At 37.3% G+C, this 12,647-nt stretch overlaps 1 long non-coding RNA gene across 1 annotated transcript; it reads left to right on the forward strand.

Annotated features, from left to right (window-relative positions):
* The first annotated feature begins 4,304 nt into the window (after positions 1–4,304).
* Positions 4,305–9,150, forward strand: LOC126827954 (uncharacterized). Its single transcript, XR_007682898.2, has 3 exons — positions 4,305–4,443; positions 6,222–6,316; positions 8,619–9,150. It is a non-coding gene; the product is annotated as an uncharacterized LOC126827954 (long non-coding RNA).
* Positions 9,151–12,647: the final 3,497 nt, after the last annotated feature.

Genomic DNA, 12,647 nt, shown 5'->3' on the forward strand with positions numbered 1-12,647 from the left:
TTGAACCCTAGGGGCCTATCTAATAAAGTCAGAACCACTGCACCTTGACCTTCCAAAATGTCATCTTGGTCCACATGACCCCGGTAGGTCAAGGTCATCTGAAAGGGTCAAGGTCACCAAAATATCTACTGAGTTCGATGCTCCCGGGCACATGGTGGGGCCCCTGGTCTGCGCGGCAAATCAAAGGTCATGACCATGGATAGGCAACTCATTGACCTTTCGAATGGGACCTTGACCTTTGACCTGACCCTTGACCTTGGGATCGAAAAAGTCCCAAAACTTCATGTACCACCCAGATATCGCGAATAAATGTCATGGTCAAAGTCGTGACCCGCACCCGCAAGGTCAATTTTGGGGTTGTAACCTGAGTCAAGGTCATGACATTGCCTGACATTCCCTGTTCCCGGCAGCAATTTAGGTAAAAAGTCACATTCAAAATCCCGAGAGAAAGTGAAAGCGGAACTTTCAGAATGTTATTTGGAAGAAAATATTTTGCTTTCTTGTCAGTCAAATAAAGAGCCCCAAATTCGATGATTTTTAAGTATAATAAAACATTTTCACTTTCTTGTCATTGAACACGGCGAATTTGTACTGCATTGATAGCGGATTGAAACATTTCGTCGGGTCCCACTCGGCGGTGTGCGACATCGGTCATTTATTTGTTTTATAATTTTTCGGAAATCATAATTTCCTTTAATGCATTAAAGTTATTGGTGTACTAAATAGGCAATACTGGCTTGCTTTCATGTTGCTGAGCACACGGGTTGGGAAAGCAAGAAAAGGCGTTTGCGTCCGTCAAGTATTATAAAAATGTATTATGAACTGTAAACGAGATGCCTCTCCCGCACCTAAATGTCGCTGTTTTTACATCCGGTGTTTTTCAATTGAAATAATAACACAAAGCACAGAAAATGGTGATTAATGCATATTGTGTAGTGTGCAGCGTTTGCTACACAAATTCAGTGCATAAAACAGGAATTGCAATGCGCTTATCTATAGAAATTGACGTATGATCTTGGGTACAGTTGTATTGGTTAACGACGTAGATCGAGATTTAATAACACAATACAAACTATAATACATTTTATTTAAGGCTTATTGTAAAACAACTAGAAGCTGACAAATATTCCGGTTAATTCTTCAGTAAATTATCTGGTAACACTAGCGGTTTTTTTTCCCGCGGAAACTGATAACGTGACTCTAAATGTTGCCGCGAAAGATGCTTCTGGGACGCCATATTGGTTTTTTGGTTCGTGCCGAAGGTAAGTTCTATTATTTTAACTCTCAACCGGGTATGTGGAAGGGATATAAAAATCGTCAATTGCTTCTTCTAAGGCTAATATAAGATCAGATAAAATTATATTGTATCTTAACACCCCATTAGGCTATTAGAGACAGCATACAAATACAAACAAAACATTAGGCTACCTACGCAACAGCATTATCAATGGCTATAAAACAACAAAAACACCAACTATATTTACATGTATGTAAAACACGCGCACCTATACATACATCATGTAGTAACAGAGACTTATTATTAAGTTGAATATGAAAGCCCCTCGAATATGATTACCGGCAATGTAGGCATGGACTTTGTTGACGACCGCGATGTAAGTGGCGACGTTCATTTCAAAACACACTCAGACTGCAACTGTGCCGAGTGAATTTCATATTTTTAAGTTATATTTTTAAAATGTATTAAAGTAAAGCTTTAAAATAGATGGTATCTATAAACAGTCCTACCTTGATCACTATTGCCAGTTGAGAAATTGGCCAAAATATCATTTTCAACTTCAAATTCAAATGTTTGCAGATAGTTTTTCCATGGGGGGGGGGGGGTAGAACAACAAAGGTGGTAATTGTGTTATTATTTCCGGAGTGAATGATTTTATAAGTGTCATAATGATACCTATGATCCTATAATATTGAGTTGACAGCCTATTGAGCAAAAGATATAGAAATAATTATGTTTTGACTTTCTTAGAAAATATGAAATTCTTGCTTTAACTATTAAAACTAGCTGGACCAGCTGCATGATTGTGTCAGTCCGCTCAGAATACACGAGTCTAGGCCAAGCGACGTAGAATTTAGAACCGACGTGATCTGCACTAGTCTAGGCTAGACATTTGCGTTGATGTGTTGCGCAAGTAGATCTAATCTAAATGAAATCTCTCATCATTAGTTTTTTCATATTACTCATATACATAGCCGTTAAACGAATAATTTGCGACACATAGCAAGCCATTTGATCTATTCTACACGTCACTGGGCTATTTGATTTGACGGAGTTTTGTTACCCACGGCAAAATCTCGATCGACGTAGACTTAACGCAATTTTTATCATTCGGTTTCACTAAACAAATTATTAATAAAAACAGCCGTAGATCGACATCTAATAGTGCTAATGTAAATTTAATAATACTATTCCGGTATAAAAAAAAGAAATAATAATAAAAGAATAATGAAATCAATTCAATCTCTTTTAAGTATTTAAATGATCATTTTAAGTAGATACCGTTATATTACTGAGCGCCATGGAAAACGCATCACTTTTTTTCCCAATTATTTTATTACTAGTTGGTTTTGTATGTATAATATTATGCAATACTATGAACTATTGTTTCACACAATGCTCCCAAACGCAAAAAATTTCGGCCCGTGTGCACAAAAAAAATTGCATGAGATGCACATGAAAAACCCAATATTCACGTGCAGCATTGTGTGTGAGCCATTTAAAAGCATGTTTTCAACTTAATGTGTTGTACATGAACTGTGAAACGTCAATTTGTCGTAATTTGTTGTTGGACGTGTGAAGGAATCGAGCTAGAGATGCCGAGACTTACTGAAAATCAACGGAATGAAGCCATGGGAATGTCCAGGGCTGGCATGTCTACGCGTGCTATTATTGCCAAACACCTCAATTGTCATCAGTCCACTACTGTAAGGTTGGTGGAACGTATTCGAGTTACTGGATCAACGCGTGACCGTCAACGTCCTGGTCCACAACGCGTTACAACCCAGGCTCAAGACCGCTACATCCGGGTCACTCATCTGCGTGACAGATTCTGCCCAGCGACTCAAACATGTGCGGCAGTGGTCGAAAGACAAGGACCAGTAAGTGCCAACACCGTAAGACGTCGTCTAAGAGAAGTAGGACTCGACGACGACCTTATGTTGGAGCTATCATTAGGGATCATCACCGTCAGCGGCGTTTGATAGGGGCTCAAGGACACACCAGACATGGAGAAGAGTAGACTGGCAAAGTGTGCTCTTCAGTGATGGGAGTTGCTTTCATCTTTATCACGCTGATGGCCGTCAACGTGTGTGGAGATGTCTTGAGGAACGTCTTGCAGACTGCTGCGTCTTCGAAACGAATCGATGGGGTGGGGGAAGTGTAATGATGTGGGGAGGCTTCACATTTCATCACCGGACCGCCCTACACATTTGCAGGGGTCGCGTTAATGCTGTAACCTACCGTGATGATGTCTTGCAACCAATTGTTGTTCCGATGTTTCGAGCGCACCCACAACTTCAGCACTTCCAACAGGATAATTCACGTTCGCATACCGCCCGTTTTAGTATGGACTTCCTGGCTGCTAACAACATCAATGTCTTGAACTGGCCAGCCATGTCTCCGGACATGGCACCAATAGAACATGTCTGGGATGAGATTGGACGCCGTCTGTATCGGAGACCACAGATGCACACCATTGCTGCTTTAGAAGCTGCTCTTGTCCAAGAATGGAACAATTTGCCCCAGGCCTTCTTTCAAACATTGGTTAATTCCATGCGACGTCGCTGCACAGCGTGCGTAAAAGCCCGTGGAGGACACACGCGCTACTGACATCTGTGCCGTACTTTTGGTTTTGACCCCTCTGACTTTGTAAAAAAAAAAATATTTATTAAACGTTTTTTAAATGTTTTAAGTGTAAGTTTTTCAGAAGTTTTCGATAAATATTGATAAAAATGTTTAATATAATATGTTTAGATAACGTTCATAATTGATGTTTTCTTACAAAATTTTCCATTAAAACGTAGTACCGTAAATATGATTTTTTTAAACGTTTATGAACCGTTTATAAAGAACCCGCAATGAATAGGTAACAATTACCTATACACGCCATTTGAAATTTTTTTTTTTTAAAAAACATTTATTAAACGTTTATTACACCTTTAAAACTTAATTACGTTCATAACTTAATTGCAAAATATCTATATTTAATGTACCGGTATATAAAAAAACCCAATAAAGGTCAAGATTAATTATCTTATACATATTTTATTTTAAAACACACCCAAGGTTGACAGTTGGCCCAATCAAATTTAAACATCTTTCCGCCAAAAAGGAATCCCAGCCAAACCGGCATGGCTGCTTTTTTAGAGCTGTGATAAACTATCGAGTTTTATAAGTTGCTAGAAGGCGTAACAGTTGAGAATTAGGTATGTTACGATTAATTAATATTTTGTGTCCATTTAGTGTTTTTATTTTATAATTGTATTGCATTTTAATCATTTAGTTTTTGGTCATTTGCTATGTCTGGATTTGGAAAGAGCTATTTCAATCTATGTCTGGAATTGGAAGGGGCCATTTCAATATTTATAGTATTGTATAATGGACTTTCCCATTATCTATTATCTTTAAATTTATAGGGTTACCAATTTCATGAATTGTTTAGATAAGTTGATACTACCCCAAGCTTTGCAGGGAGTGTTAATAATAATGTAACGTGTACAAAACTTCGAGCAGGAATTAATAAGACATTAATTTCCCGTGATATATTACAAATGACAAATGCTATATGAACTTTGTGCTGTATGAACTATTAATATAGTCTTTAGTGAATGAAAACATATTTGGCTACCATTCCTGGTTTTGAATGTCAAATATGATATGAAAACGAATATCGGTTTGTAATTTTTTTAACCGTTTCACCAGTAGTAACCGATGAACGGTTAACCAAGTCGCTGTATACATCTTAATTATTAGGCAACCAAGTCTACGATCTTAATTAAAAAGATAGGTTGACACGCAACAAAACATATATGCTCTGAAAATTAAATCTTGTACTTTGTCGATCTACGGACAGGTGGATATAATGCCGGGCTAGTGCGACTGTTAACACCACAGCTCTTTAATTACATGCTTGTGGGTTTTAGATTTAATTCAAGTGAAGGGTAATTTTATTATTAAATGTACAACATCAATATCCATGAGCATACACCTGCATAATTGAACTGACATTGATTGTAAATATTACAGTGATTGAAATATAATAATATACTAGATGTGTTTCATTTATTTCATGTTATAGCTATAGGTAACCCATCTGATGAGCCTTGGTGGTTACCAGTTTAAAGTCGTATTCTTTCTTTTGAAAACAAATTGATAAAATAATCGTACATTCGTTTTCCAATCGTCTTCGTCTTAAAGGAGTCAAGTCTCTAACTCAATATCATCCACAGTCTTCGACATTGCAACCATGGGACTCATTGTTTAATTAAACCCAACATCAATGTTGTAACCGTAAAAAGATGGGCTTCTAATGTCCAATATTTAACACAAAGTTAAAGTTTTGAAATTGCCACACGAATCGCGTGCAAGAATGCTTTCAAATTTCATTTGTAATAGAGAGACTCGAAGAATGAAGTTAAATATACCCAAGAGAATACTATATGCGGGTGTAAACTTGAATAACCAGATGCCAAAGACTGGCATTCAGTTTGGACTCTTCGCGTATGGGGGATTGGATGGCCGAATGGTTAGCACGCGCACGCTGTATCATACGGTCTGTTATTGAGTCAACTGGCGGGGTTTCGATTCCCCGGTTGTACGTGACAAGGAGTTTGGTCGCCTGTCTAACCTGGTGGGTTTTCTCCGGGTCCTCCGGTTTCCTCCCACTGCTAAAAAGACCCCTACGCGCTAGCGAATTATTGAAATAAAATTGAACCATGTGTTAGTCCCGAAATGACCAAGTTTGTGTCAAGTGGACGTTAAACCCCATTTCTCTCTCTCTCTTCGCGTATTTCGCCGAACATAACTGATTAGACATTACAGTAAAAACAGAAACGATTGAATGTAAATCAGTTAATATACAAACATATTACATTATTATATGCGTTGCAACCCATTTATGTCCATTTCTAGGTGTCAAGGAATGGAAAGTCAAAATTCGTGGTATTGTCAAACGCATAAACAGTATGTCTTTTTATTTTAACAGGTTGATGTCTAATTCCCTAATGGCCCAATTTAATTTAAAGGGAAATAAAGGGAGGCGGTCCATAATGGACTTAGAAATTTACAAAGTTGTCAGAGGTTTGTTTTTATCATACTCAATTTACGAACATATCCTTAAATATCGGATAATCAAACATGGTATGGGCATACACGAGTTTTTATTACTTCATCGATGAGTGTTGATCTTTTTATACGCCGACATTGAAATGTGGTCGTATGTTGTCCTCGCCCCCGTCCGTTCGTCCGTCGGTCCGGCGTCCACAATTGCTTGATCACTTAAAAAAATCTTGTGGACGCTCTAGAGGCCAAACTTAATATCCGATTGACTTTAAATTTATACACAGTGTTTAAGGTCATGAGACGAAGAAGCCTATTGATTTTCGGCGATTTCCGATAATTACTGCCAGAGTTATGGCCCTTGGTCACTTCAAAATATCTTGTGGACGCTCTAGAGGCCAAAGTTAATATCCGATTGACTTAAAATTTATACACAGGGTTTAAGGTCATGAGACGAAGAAGCCTATTGATTTTCAGCGATTTCCGATAATTACTGCCAGAGTTATGGCCCTTGATCACTTCAAAAAATCTTGTGGACGCTCTAGAGGCCAAAGTTAATATCCGATCGATTTTAAATTTATACACAGTGTTTAAGGTCATGAGACGAAGAAGCCTATTGATTTTCAGTGATTTCCGATAATTACTGCCAGAGTTATGGCTCTTGATCACTTCAAAAAATCTTGTGGACGCTCTAGAGGCCAAAGTTAATATCCGATTGACTTTAAATTTATACACAATGTTTAAGGTCATGAGACGAAGAAGCCTATTGATTTTCAGCAATTTACGATAATTACTGCCAGAGTTATGGCCCTTGATCATTTTGAAAAATCTTGTGGACGCTCAGTTAATATCCGATTGACTTTAAATTCATACACAGTGTTTAAGGTCATGAGACGAAGAAGTCTATTCATTTTCAGTGATTTTCGATAATTACTTCCAGAGTTATGGCCCTTGATCACTTCAAAAAACCTTGTGGATGCTCTAAAGGCTAAAGTTAATCTCATTGACTTTATACACAGTGTTTGAGGTCACGAGGCGAAGAATCCTATTGATTTTCAAAGATTTCTGATAATTACTGCCAAAGTTATGGCCCTTGATCACTTTGAAAAATCTTGGGGACGCTCTAGAGGCCAAAGTTAATATCCGATTGACTTCAGATTGATACACAGAGTTTAAGATCTTGAGGCAAACAAGTATATTGATTTTCAATGAATTGACTTCAGATTGATACACAGAGTTTAAGATCTTGAGGCAAACAAGTATATTGATTTTCAATGAATTTTTATGACTTGAAACAGCTAAATCCATGGTACAGTATTAAAAGTTTTGTATACAAAACGTTAGCATGGGGCAGAACTTTATAAAAACCTAACAAATTCTAATGGTTTTCTGAGTTGTTGCTCTTAATCAGATTTTAGTGTATTATAAATGTTTCATTACCGAAAAAAGTAAAAATATGTGACAACTGTTGTTGACTGCCTGGACGATTTAGCTACTGTGGGCGTATGTTTCGTTGCCTGGCAACCTATCTTTATGACTTGGACAGCTAAATCCATGATACAGTATTAAAAGTTTTGTATACAAAACGTTAGCATGGGGCAGAACTTTATAAAAACCAAACAAATTCTAATGGTTTTCTGAGTTGTTGCTCTTAATCAGATTTTAGTGTATTATAAATGTTTCATTACCGAAAAAAGTAAAGATATGCGACAACTCTTGTTGACTGCCCGGACGATTTAGCTGCTGTGGGCGTATGTTTCGTTGCCTGGCAACCTATCTTTTTTGTAATTTAACACCCATGCCTTTCTTACACGTACAAATTTATGGAGAATATGAAAGTAATAACACAAGCGATGTCTCATATAGAATGTGTTATTGGGTCATATATAATATAATTTATATGGGGTTTAACGTCCTACTGTTCTGCTCAGACTAGGCTAATGAAGATGGGCATGCGCTATACCGCGTGCAATGAAGGAAAAATTTGCCCGGGCAGCGGCACTATGGCCTACTCGAATTCAAACTGCCAAGAGATCTTTTACTTGCACGTCAATGTGTACACGAGGCCTCGGTTTTTCATACCATCCAAACGACTAACAGTTGTCCTTGTCAGGCCTACTGAACTTTCTCGGCAAATGTAGGGATCGAAAATGCGACCTCCAGACAAGCGAGCCAGCGTTTTACCCAATAAGCCACCTTTGGTCCATAATTCATGGGATGCAGAATTATCTGTTACAGCTTTAGGACCACCTTTTTGATCGGACTGAATTATATAATTTACAAAATTTGACAGAGTAAATATACAGTTTTTTGTATTCTTCAGATAGTGTAATGATCAGTCAGCCGAGCTGCAATGAAGCCGAGATAATAACAGCAGTTTCGGCTCATCTAAAATATGAGCCGGACAGAAGAGGGACCAATTAAGTACATGTACAGTTTAAATTTGTTTATTACATGTCATATTTTATTATAATCTTTATAAGCCATTTTAAGTTCTTTTATCATCCATTTAATTTTATTTTATTTTCTATGTGTGATGTCCACAAAATGTTAACTGCGCCATTGAGCATTGAGTGTTTTATATTGGTAATAGGCGCATTATAAATAATAAATTATTATTATTATTACAGTACCAATTGCATTGAAATTACTTTCTCATTTTTAGCAATATCATTCATTACCCATTACATTGAAAGTAAATAATTACATTTTATTACTATTTAAAGATTAGTGCTAATTTAGCATTTAATCAATCAGATTTAAAGACATGCATACCATTGGATAGTTCGCACTGATGTTTATATATATATATTCATATCTTTCTCATTTTATTTATTTGTGTATATATGCTTGAAAACGACTTGTGAAATCTTGTTGAAACGTTGCAGTGAAATAAACCATAGTAATTGTTATTTCATAAAAGTGCGTTATTTGATTATGTTCTAATTACTAAATGCCATTCAAAGAATGCGCCATTAAATGTAATTGAAATGTAATTGACCATTACATGATTTTCGGAATGTAATTAATTACATTTCCATTACTCATTACTTTTGAAATCTTCCATTACTCATTACATGACCATTACGTAAAATTTAATGATCAGATTCTATTACCTTTACCCATTACTGCAAAGTTATATGACTCTAGCATTAATATTGACTGTAATATAATCGTTTGAATTGAATGTTTTGAAACTACGTACTGTCCTATTAATTGATACTGATTTTATTCAGAAAGAAGCAATTAGATTGGTTGTGATGGGACACAATAACTTTGATTCTAATTGAGTGAGGGTGTTGAAACTTCGCGTATCGTTTCACTATGTCAAAACCGTGGCCCAAATCTGTCGGGCATTTAAGCACACACCCCCCCCTTCCCCGAACACACACCTAATTTAACTTCCATCGTGCCCGGCCGCCTATTCCCGTCTTCGTTAGTCCAGTGGGGGCAGAACTGTAGGGAGTTCGGATGGGGCTTATACTGGGTTTTATACAACCTCAAAACAACAAATTCTGACGTCGTGACAACTTTTCGCCAACCACCACACAACGTTGAAAAACAACAAATTCTGACGTCGTGACAACTTTTCGTCAACCACCACACAACGTTGTGACAATGTTGCTTGAACGTCCGTACAGAGTTGTCACAACTTTTCGTCAACCACCACACAACGTTGTGACAATGTTGCTTTGACGTCCGTACAACGTTGTCACAACTTTTCGTCAACCACCACACAACGTTGTGACAATGTTGCTTTGGCGTCCGTACAACGTTGTCACAACTTTTCGTCAACCACCACACAACGTTGTGACAATGTTGCTTTGACGTCCGTACAACGTTGTCACAACGTAAGAGTTTGTTGCAAAACAACCTACAGCTGACCTATTTCAGACGTTGTGATACAACCCCTGAACAATGTTGTCACAACGTTGTGTGCCCGCTGGGAAGTGAGTAAGGCGTCCCATGGAAAGCCTCATGACATAAGAATTAAAATATTTATCATTCTATGGCCAATAAAAATTTAGGCACTTTGATGTGTTGATTTTCTTAATGTGAAGTCGGCATCTGTCTACAATTTCAATTTCGGATTCACTGATAGGGGTAGAAAGGGATGATATAGGCCCAGCTGAAGTGAAACCTAGGTTTAGAAACTAAGTGACCTTCGCATAATATTTCGAAACTAAATTCAATCGTTCAGATTTTGTCTCTAATCGGATTAACATGTTCAACCCAACCCAAAGTTTTATTTTGACCTAAATCAAATGTGTTAAGGAGTTAAGTCAGTATCACCCACGGTCTTCGAAATTGCAAAGACGACTTGTTGCCCAATTTACAGGAGCTAAGTCGCTAATAATTGGGACCTAGAAATTGACACAAATGGGTCGCAACGCATACAATAATGTAATATGAATGTATATAAATTGATTTACATTCAATCGTTTCTTTTTTACTGTAATTTCTAATCAGTTAGGTTCGGCGACATACGCCAGTATTTTCAATCGAATGTCAATCTCTAGCGTCTGGTTATTCCAGTCTACGCCGATGGTATTTATTGGGCATGCTCTCCAGATAAGAATATAGCCTCACCATTTGACATGACTTGTGGAATATGCCTAGCCTCGTTTTTAGAGTCCCTTATTACAAATAGCACTGAAACGCATTATGGTACACGATTCGTGTACCAATTGTAAAATGTTTATTTTGTCTTATATATTGGATATCAGAAGGCCATCTTTTCCCGGTAATATCACAACATCAATGTTGATTTAAATCGACAAATAAATCGTATTTTCAATGTCGAAGATTTTGGATGATATTTAGTTAGAGACTTAGCTTCTTTAAATCAACATTGATGCTGTTATCTTACCGTGAATTTGTGGACTTCACAAATGACAAAATGAACATTTTATAATTGGCACGCGGATCATGTGCCAGAATGCTTTCGAGTGCCATTTATAATGATGTGACTCGATGAACGAGGCTAAATATATCCCACAGGAGAATAGGCTACTACCGATGTAGACTGGAATAACTATATGCCAAAGACTACCAATCAATTTGGACTGATTATAAATTACAGTAAAACAGAAACGATTGGATGCATAATAATATCACTTTATATACATTCATATTAGCATATATATTTCTATGCATATAAGATCATCATATACTTTGCGACCCATTTCTGTCCATTTCTATGTGCCTAAGAAAAGAAATTTAGCTCATTTAACTCGAATGATGAACTGACTAATTTATAAAACAAATAGGTTTAAACACCCCGTTGGTGTTAATATGGGGATTATTGTGTCGTGGTGTTAATCGGTACTACTTTATTCTTGGTACCATAAAAGTTATCTTTTCAAGTTTGTAAGTAAAATAGGAAGCATACACACACACTAAACAAGCCAACCTTACAGTAAATATAGGAGTACAACACCCAGGGGCGGATCCAGGAATTTTTGCAGGGGGGGGGTGTTGCCAGGTTCCTGTGAAGGAAATTTGACAGTTGACAATGCATGATGCCATCGTCTCGAAATTACGTAGGCATACATACACACTGAGTTTTTTTAAAGATAGAAATCCAACACCCCGTTTGCAGACGTAAATTTTTATTATGAATTAATACGATCACATTGTGATTCCATTTCATTAATGCAAGGCATTCATTTTTGTGATATCACATATGTCTATATCATTATCGCGCGCTTTGAATGTCCATCCCACCAACCATCTTATGATAAAGCACACGATCGTGACATTTTTCTCACAAAAAGTGTTGTTTTACAATTTTTGTCATGTTGCTGCCTGCATCAGGCCCTGCTAACACCACACATAAACAAACACCAACGAATGAATGGAATGGGGTTTTCCGCACCAACTGGGATAAGATGGACGTACGTCACACACTGCTAATGAAGACGGGCATACGCCACACGGTGTGCTATAAGAGAAATGATGCCGGGAAAGGAATTAAATTCAAACTGTCATAGGTTCTTTACGTGCACATCAACGAGTCCACGGGACCTCGGACTTTTGTGCTATCCGATTAGACATTGCAAACCTCCTCCGTTCTGCTCCACCGACAAAGACAAACCGGCGGACAGGACACACACCGTACAAATACATTGTAATAAAAATAAATAAAAATTTACATATAAAGATAAGGAAACCTAAATATATAACTGATGCAGCTTCACTGGAAACCCATGAACAAGGAACCGATCCAAACCGGGGATCGGGTCAAACCGCGACTATGGAATTAACCCACTAAGCCTTACACTTGAGCGTCACTTATTACAAAAAATATAATAATACTAAATCAATAGGATTTGTCAGCTTTGTCACTAGT

This window comes from Patella vulgata, chromosome 7 (genome assembly GCF_932274485.2).
Source record: "Patella vulgata chromosome 7, xgPatVulg1.2, whole genome shotgun sequence".
Lineage (NCBI taxonomy): Eukaryota > Metazoa > Mollusca > Gastropoda > Patellidae > Patella > Patella vulgata.